Source organism: Theropithecus gelada, chromosome 3, assembly GCF_003255815.1.
Source record: "Theropithecus gelada isolate Dixy chromosome 3, Tgel_1.0, whole genome shotgun sequence".
Taxonomy (NCBI): Eukaryota; Metazoa; Chordata; class Mammalia; order Primates; family Cercopithecidae; genus Theropithecus; species Theropithecus gelada.
Genome location: NC_037670.1, coordinates 2,282,478 through 2,290,950, shown reverse-complemented (window position 1 = coordinate 2,290,950; position 8,473 = coordinate 2,282,478). Strand labels below are relative to the sequence as shown.

The 8,473-nt window shown below is 45.1% G+C and overlaps 1 pseudogene; it reads right to left on the bottom strand.

The window, feature by feature from the left end:
• Window positions 1-2,518: 2,518 nt before the first annotated feature.
• Window positions 2,519-2,618, bottom strand: LOC112621891 (annotated as a pseudogene).
• Between the last annotated feature and the right edge of the window lie 5,855 nt (window positions 2,619-8,473).

Below are 8,473 nucleotides of genomic sequence, written 5' to 3'. Positions count from 1 at the left end.
GCTTCTCTCACCCTCCAGAAGTGCTTTCCATGCACTTGATGCATGCACTCTTATTTGATCATTTCTTAGTTATAGTCCAAGTCTTTTTGTACCTGAATAAGATGTTGCTCAGTCAGTCTCTCTTCCTGGACTCTGAAGTCTTTCATGGTAGATTCAGCTGGAAGTGACAAAAAGACATGCTTTAAAAAAAAAAAAAAAGGAGGAATGAAACAGAAAGACATCAGTACTTAAAAGTTTTAAATGGTATGTGAAAAGAAAACAAAATTCAAGGGCTTCTAGGAAAAACGTAGGCAGGACGGTGTTAGTGGGAAATATGATAAAGGGTTAATTTTTTTTTTTTTTTTTGAGACGGAGTCTCGCTCTGTCGCCCAGGCTGGAGTGCAGTGGCCGGATCCCAGCTCACTGCAAGCTCTGCCTCCCAGGTTTATGCCATTCTCCTGCCTCAGCCTCCCCAGTAGCTGGGACGACAGGGCCCGCTACCTCGCCTAGCTAGTTTTTCGTATTTTTTTTAGTAGAGACGGGGTTTCACTGTGTTAGCCAGGATGGTCTCGATTTCCTGACCTCGTGATCCGCCCGTCTTGGCCTCCCAAAGTGCTGGGATTACAGGCTTGAGCCACCATGCCCAGCCAAGGGTTAATTTTTATCTTATTTCACTTTATTCTTTGAAAAAGGGTTTTGCTGTATTGCGTGGGCTGGACTGCAGTGGTATAATCACAGCTCACTGCAGCCTCTACCTCCAGGACTACAGCAATCTTCCCACCTAATTTTTATTTTATTTAAGAAACACAGTCTTACTCTGTTACCAAAGCTGGAGTGAAGTGGTGTGATCATAGCTGACTGCAGCCTCAACCTCCTAGGCTCGAGTGATCCTCCAGTCTCAGCCTCCCTCATGTAGCTGGGACTACAGGGGTGCACTGCAATGTCCAGCTCATTTTTAAAAAATTTTTAATAGAAACAAAGTGTCACTATGTTGACCAGGCTGGTGATGATCTCCTAACCTCAAGCTATTCTTCCACCTCAGCTGTCCAAAGTGTTGGGGTTACAGGTGTGAGCTGCTACACCTGGCTGAGGGGGTTAATTTTTAATTATCTAAAGAGCTCAAAGCAAATATTAGAAGGAGCCTCAATGCCTACCATGGCTGACTGGTAAACTGTGATACATCTATATAATAAAATATTATGCAACCATGAAAAGGACTAAGATAGATCAACAGGTATTGGCATAGATGTCCACAAAGAAAACGTGAAGTGATGTCCAATTTGGCCCATTTTTGCAACAGCAATTATTTCCTGAGATAAAATTGTGGGTCTAAAGAGTGAAGGAAATTTTTCACTTCTTTATTTAAAAGTATTTACTATTTTAAAAAATAATCAAATTAGTAAAAGACACATTAAGCCTATAAATAAAGGGAAAAGACACAGCCCAAGCATGGTGGCTCACGCTTATAATACCAGCACTTTGGGAGGGGGTGGTGGGAGGATCGCTCAAAGCCAGGAATTCCAGAACAGCCTGGGAAACATAGCAAGAACTCGTCTCTACTAAAAATCAAAAAAATTAGCCAGGTATGGGTGCATGTGCCTATAGTCTCAGCAACTGAGGTGGAAGGATCACCTAAGCCCAGGAGGTCAAGGCTGCAGTGAGTCAAGACTGTGCCACTACACTGAAGTCTTGGCGATAGGTTGAGACTTGGTCTCAAAAATAAAAAAAGGACAATGAAGAAATAAAGCCAATAAGCTAACATAAGGAAAGATATTAAAATATGACAAATAAAATAAATATTAGGTCTTTTATTTACTAAAAACAGTCAAACAAAAAAATAACTTGTTAAATTATAATACCCTTTGCTGGCAAAGGTGCAATGAAATGTGCATTTTCTTTTTTTTTTGAGACGGAATCTCACTCTATCGCCAGGCTGGAGTGCAGTGGCGCGATCTCAGCTCACTGCAACTTCCACCTCCTGGGTTCAAGCGATGCTCCTGCCTCAGCCTCTCAAGTACCTGGGACTACAGGCGCAGGCCACCACACTCAGCCAGCTTTTGTATTTTTAGTAGAGAGGAGGTTTCACCATGTTGGCCAGGATGGTCTTGATCTCTTGACTTCGTGATCCACCCACCTCAGCCTACCAAAGTGCTGGGATTACAGGCATGAGCCACTGCGCCTGGCCTGAAATGGACAATTTTTTTAATACTATTAGTGGTGTTTAAATTGTATATAAAGCCTTCCAGAGTAAAGCTTGGCAGACAATGATAATATAGACAATGACTCCCTATACTGCCTCCTCCAACTCCTAGCCTCAAGCAATCCTCCCCCGACCTCAGCCTCCCAAAGTGTTGAAATTATAGGCAGACAGCCGCCATGCCTGAAAGCTCGACAATTTACATTAAGTGTAATAAGAATGCTCATGCCCTTCACAGTAATTTCACTTCTGGAAATATCATCTTTGGATATAATTCAACATAAACAAAAGTTCATATGTACCCAGTGAAAATCTGGGAGTAATTTTTTTCTCTTTTTTAAAAAAAATATGGAATGCTTCACAAATTTGCATGTCTTTCTTGCACAGAGGCCATGCCAATCTCTCCACTGTTCCAACTTTAGTATATGTGCTACCAAAGCAAGCATGAGTAATTTAAGATAGAGTGGTTACGTGGAATAAGGCAGACTTACGGGAAATTAAAAAATCTGTTGTATTTATAGGCACCTAGTAACAGCTCAGTAAATATTAGCTGCTACTTTCATTATTTTTATGGTAATTCCACTCAATTAAAAACTATCATTAAAAATTACCATTGTCATAGAACATAATGCATCCTACAGTATAATTGTAAAAACAGATATAATTTGTCCCTTGGTATATGGGGGGGATTAGTTCCAGCTCCCCCATTTCTGTGTACACCATAATCCACCCATACTCAAGTTTTCGAAGTCAGTCCTGTGGAATCCACATACAGGAAAAATGAGAAATTAGTGCGGTGTGGTGACAAGCACCTGTAGTGCCAGCTACTTGTGAAGCTGAGACAGGAGGATTGCTTGAGCCCAGGAAGTTGTGGTTGCAGAGAGCCTTAACTACACCACTGCACTCCAGTCTGGGCAACAGAGTGAGATAGAAGGTTGATTTTTTAATAGAATTTTTCTGTTCACTTGAAGATACGGCCAGGACTGTGCCACATGAAAATTCTTCATAAAATAATTATCTCATCCAATTAATGTTGGAATTGGGAACAGAAAATGTTTTGGTGACTATTTATTCCTTCACTTGCTGTTATATAAAATATTGCCAGTGGGCATTTAACAACCAAAAGTGTCATCTCTGAGCTACTCACAGTGAAAGGTGATGTCTGGGGCCCAGGTGTGTTGAGGTCCCCATGTCGGGGCTATGGGTGCTGAGTGGGACTTACTTGTCCATCCGTTTTCTATATTCCAGCACTGGGAAACTTGGGTTTATCCATCTTGATAAGAGGTCACTTAAATTCCACTTGGCAAGAACCACAAATGGAAGAAAGGCCATGAAACCACAGGCTTGCCCTTGTTCTCAAGGGAATCTTCAGCTTAGGTGGTTCTATAAAAGAGGAATCACATTGTTGAAAACTCACCGCAGGTCAGCTGAGGTGGTCCATACCTATAATCCCAGCCCATTGGGAGACTAAGGCAGGAGGATCCCGTGAGGCCAGAAGTTCAAGAGCAGCCTGGGCAACACAGTGAACCCTCATCTCTATGAAAAATTAGAAAATGAGCTGGTGCGGTGGCACATTCCTATAGTCCCAGCTACTTTGGAGGTTGAAGTGGGAGGATGGAAGTAGAAGCTGCAGAAGTGGAAGCTGCAGTCAGCTCTCTCTCTCTCTCTCTTGTCCCAGTCTGCCCAGCCTGGACTAGTGAAAAGTCTTCTGGTTACAGAAGAGGTATGCTCTTTTTTAGGACAGGGAGGGACCAGCAAGCTTGTTCACAGCCTTTCCCTCATCCTCTGCTTAGTTTTCCAAGAACATTTATGTGGAAAGGCAGTCTCTAGGGAAAAGACCTAAATCATCAGGTTACCAAAGGAGAAATATGCCTCCTTTGTCAATTAATAAATGGAATGCCCGCCTTAAAAATCAGGGAGTTCTGCTAGGATGATTGATTCACTCCCTACGACCCTGACCTATGCAGGGAATGTAAAAACCTGGAGTTTGGGGACCTATAATATTGAAGGCCACATTGCAGATGTGGAGACCTTGCCAAAGTACAGCCTTTCCACAAGGCACTACCAAACACCAGCTGGATGTCTCCATGGGGCACCACTGTATCTCTGGCTCTCGTTTCCCCTGGAGATGCTCTATTCCAGCCTTCTCTTACATTTTGTATCCCGCACAGTTCCTGGCATAAGGACTCACAACATAGCAGGCTGCTGAGTTAATGGTGACCTACTGCAGATCCAATTTGAGATTCCAGCAGGGTGCTTTGTGTTTGAGAAATCAAAGGGGGAGAGAATAGACCCAGCCTGGCACTGGCCAGCTTAGCAGTCTGAAGATATAAGCTGCTCAAACTGACTATAGTGCCTCTGATTTTCTGAGTCTGCCCTTGCTCCTAGGGCTCTTTGGATGAAATTAATTTCTCCTCGTTGAAGAAATGGCTTGCTAGAATATAAAAAATTTAAAGAAGAAAAAATATTAAAATAAAATTTTATCCTAAAGAGCACTCAAAAGCACACTCCTACTAATGCTGGATCTATTTCTCTCTCTCTTGCTTTTTTTTTTTTTTTTTCCCTAAGATACGGTCTCACTCTGTCACTCAGACTGGAGTGCAGTGGCAAGATCACCGCTTACTGCAGTTTTGAACTCCTGGGCTCGAGCTATCCTCCCACTTCACTCTCCCGAGTAGCTGGGATTACAGGTACATGCCACCATGCCTGGCTAATTTTTTAATTTTTTTAGAGAGGGGGGTCTCACTATGTGGCCCAGACTGGTCTTGAACTCCTGGGTCAAACTAATCCTTCCGCCTTGGCCTTCCAAAGTGCTGGGATTATAGGTTTTAGCCACTGCGCCCAGTCTATTTATCTTTCTATAACTCATATATTAAATCTTCCTCCTTAAATCACCTCATACCCACCCATCTACAGGAACAGCAAACACAGATCTCAATGGGTCAGGCAACCTACACGAGGGAAGGAGGCCAGAGTTAACGTGGGAGACCGGGGGAAACTGTAGCAAACTATAAAGTACTCACTTCAACAGTTCTTCAACACTGTGATGGTCAAACCAAACACAGAAACAGGAAGCCCAGTTCAGTCACCAGCAGGCAACGTGGGATATTTCATCTACATGCTACAGGGCAAACTGCTTAGGATGAATGACCTGGTCTCCACCAACCTGCTCTTCAAGTCCAGCCGCTCCTGCCCAAGTCCCTATACTCTACTGACAGGACCCACATTCACAGTACTCTCCTGACACTCTGCTTGTTCATTCATTCTTTTTTTTTTTCCCCAACAAATATTTCTTTTTTCTTTTTCTCTTTTCTTTTTTTTTTTTTTTTACTTTTTTTGAGACAGAGTCACACAGGCTGAGGTACAGTGAGGTGATTATGGCTCACCACAGCTTCCATCACCTGGGCTGGCTCACCGCAGCTTCCATCTTCTGGGCTCAAGTGATCCTCCCACCTCAGCCTCCCAAGTAGTTGAGATTACAGCCATGTAACACCACACCTAGCTAAGTTTATTAATTTTTCTTTTTTTTTTTTTCCAGACAGAGTCTTGCTCTGTCGCCCAGGCTAGATGGAGTGCAGCAGCATGATCTCGGCTCACTGCAACCTCTGCCTCCTGGGTTTAAGTGATTCCCTTTCTTCAACCTCCCGAGTAGCTGGGATTACAGGTGTGTGTCACCATGCCCAACTAATTCTTATGTTTTCAGTAGAGATGGGGTTTCACCATGTTCGCCAGGCTGGTCTTGAACTCCTGACCTCAGGTGATCTGCATACCTCAGCCTACCAAAGTGCTGGGATTACACACGTGAGCCACCACGCCCGGCCAGTTTATTATTTTTTGTAGAGAGAGGGTCTCACTATGTTTCCCAGGCTGGCCTTGAATTCCTAGGCACAAGCAATCCTCTGGCCCCCACCTCCCAAAGTGCTGGGATTACAGGCTTAAGCCAACACATCAGGCCCTAACAAACACTTCTTGAGCTCCTACTACATACCAGGCACTATAATAGGTGCCCAAGGAAGCGCAGTGAACAAGGTATAAGAGTTTCTGCCCTTGGCCGGGAGCAGTGGCTCATGCCTGTAATCCCAGCACTTTGGGAGGCCAAAGCAGGTGAATCACTTGAGGTCAGGAGTTCGTGACCAGCCTTACTAACATGGTGAAACCCCGTCTCTGTACTAAAAGTACAGAAATTAGCGGGCCATGATTGTGCATGCCTGCAATCCCAGTAACTCAGGAGGCTCAGGCAGGAGAATCGCTTGAACCTGGGAGGTGGAGGTTGCAGTGAGCTGAGGTCGCGGCACTGCACTCCAGCCTGGGCAACAAGAGTGAAACTCTGTCTCAGAAAAAAAAAAAAAAAAAGAAAAGAAAAGAAAAGAAAAAGAGTTTCTGCCCTCACAGAGCTTATAGGGTAGCAGGAAATTGATAGAGTTTGAATGTTTGTCTCCTTCAAATCTCATATTGAAATTAAATCCCTAATGTTGGAGGTGGTGCCTCGTGGGAGGTGTGTGGGTCATGGGGGCAGATCCCTCATGAATGGCTTGGTGCCCTCCCCATGGTAATGAGTGAGTTCTCTCTCTACTAGTTCATGTGAGAGCTGATTGTTTAAAGAGCCTGGCACCTCCTCCCCTCTCCCTTGCTCCTTCTTCTCAACAAGTGACATGCCGGCTCCTCCTTCACCTTCCGCCAGGAGAGGAAGCCTCCTGAGGTCCTCACCAGTGGATGCTGGTACTATGCTTTTTTTTTTTCTGAGACAGGGTCTCACTCTGACACTCAGGCTAGAGAGCAGCGGTGTAATTATGGCTCACTGCAACACTGACATCCTGGGCTAAAGAGATCTTTTTACCTTAGACTCCCAAGTAGCTGAAACCACAGGCATGCATCAGTACACTATCATGCCTGGCTATTTTTTTTTTTCTTTTTTTTTTTTTTTTTTTTTTTTTTTTTTTTTTTTTTTTGAGACGGAGTCTCGCTCTGTCGCCCAGGCTGGAGTGCAGTGGCCGGATCTCAGCTCACTGCAAGCTCTGCCTCCCGGGTTCACGCCATTCTCCGGCCTCAGCCTCCCGAGTAGCTGGGACTACAGGCGCCCGCCACCTCGCCCGGCTAGTTTTTTTTTTTTTGTATTTCTTAATAGAGACGGGGTTTCACCGTGTTAGCCAGGATGGTCTCGATCTCCTGACCTCGTGATCCGCCCGTCTCGGCCTCCCAAAGTGCTGGGATTACAGGCTTGAGCCACCGCGCCCGGCCCTTTTTTTTTTCATTTTTACTACAGGTAAGATCTCACCATGTTTCCCAGGCTGGTTTCAAACTTCTGGGCTCAAGCAATCCTCCTGCCTCAGTATCCCAAAGTGCCGGGATTACAGGTGTGGGCCACTGTGCCCGGCCTGGCACCATGCTACTTGTATAGTCTGCAGGACTGTGAGCCAAATAAACCTTTTTTTCTTTATAAACTACCCAGCCTGAGGTATTTCCTTACAGCAATGAAAAATGGACTAATCTAGGAATCATAGGCCAACACTTACCAGACTGTGATGAGCACATGACAGAAGTACAGAGTGGGACTGAAACGCTCCCAAGGGGCTTCTTGTTGCATCACAGAGAGTGGGGTGAGACATCTCGGCTGAGGCTAAAGATGAGCAATGATGAGAGTGAAAGAGTGATGATGGGGGTAGGGAGAGGGTTTCCTGCAGGACCAGTAAAGTCCCCCAAGGAAATTTACATTCCGTGTGGCTGGAGGGTAGGGATATGGGGAGGGTGGTGTGGGATAAAACTGGGAAGGTGAGCGGAGACCAGCTCTTACCAGGTCCTGTTGCCAAATTAGTTTGACTCTGTCTTAAAGGCAATGGGCAGTCACCAGCAGGTTTTAATCAAGGACTATTTTGACCCAAATTTGCCTTTTAGGAGAATTCTTCTGGCTTCTGTGAACAGGATGAAGTGAGCAAGCCTAGAAGTCAGGAAGACAACTGGAGGCCTTCACAATAAACTAGTGTAAAAGAGAACAGGGCCAGGCACAGTGGCTCCTGCCTGTAATCTCAAAACTTGGGAAGTCCAAGGTGGGCAGATGGCTTGAGCCCAGGAGTTTGAGACCAGCCTGAGCAATGTGGTGAAACCACATTTCTACAAAAAACACAAAAATTAGCTAGGCATGGTGGCTTATACCTGTGGTTCCAGCTACCCTGGAGGCTGAGGCGGGAGGATAGCTCGAGCCCGGGAGGTTGAGACTGCAGTGAGCCGAGATCACCCCACTGTGCTCCAGCCTGGGCAACACAGGGAGACTGTCTCAAAAAAAAAAAAAAAAAAGGCCGG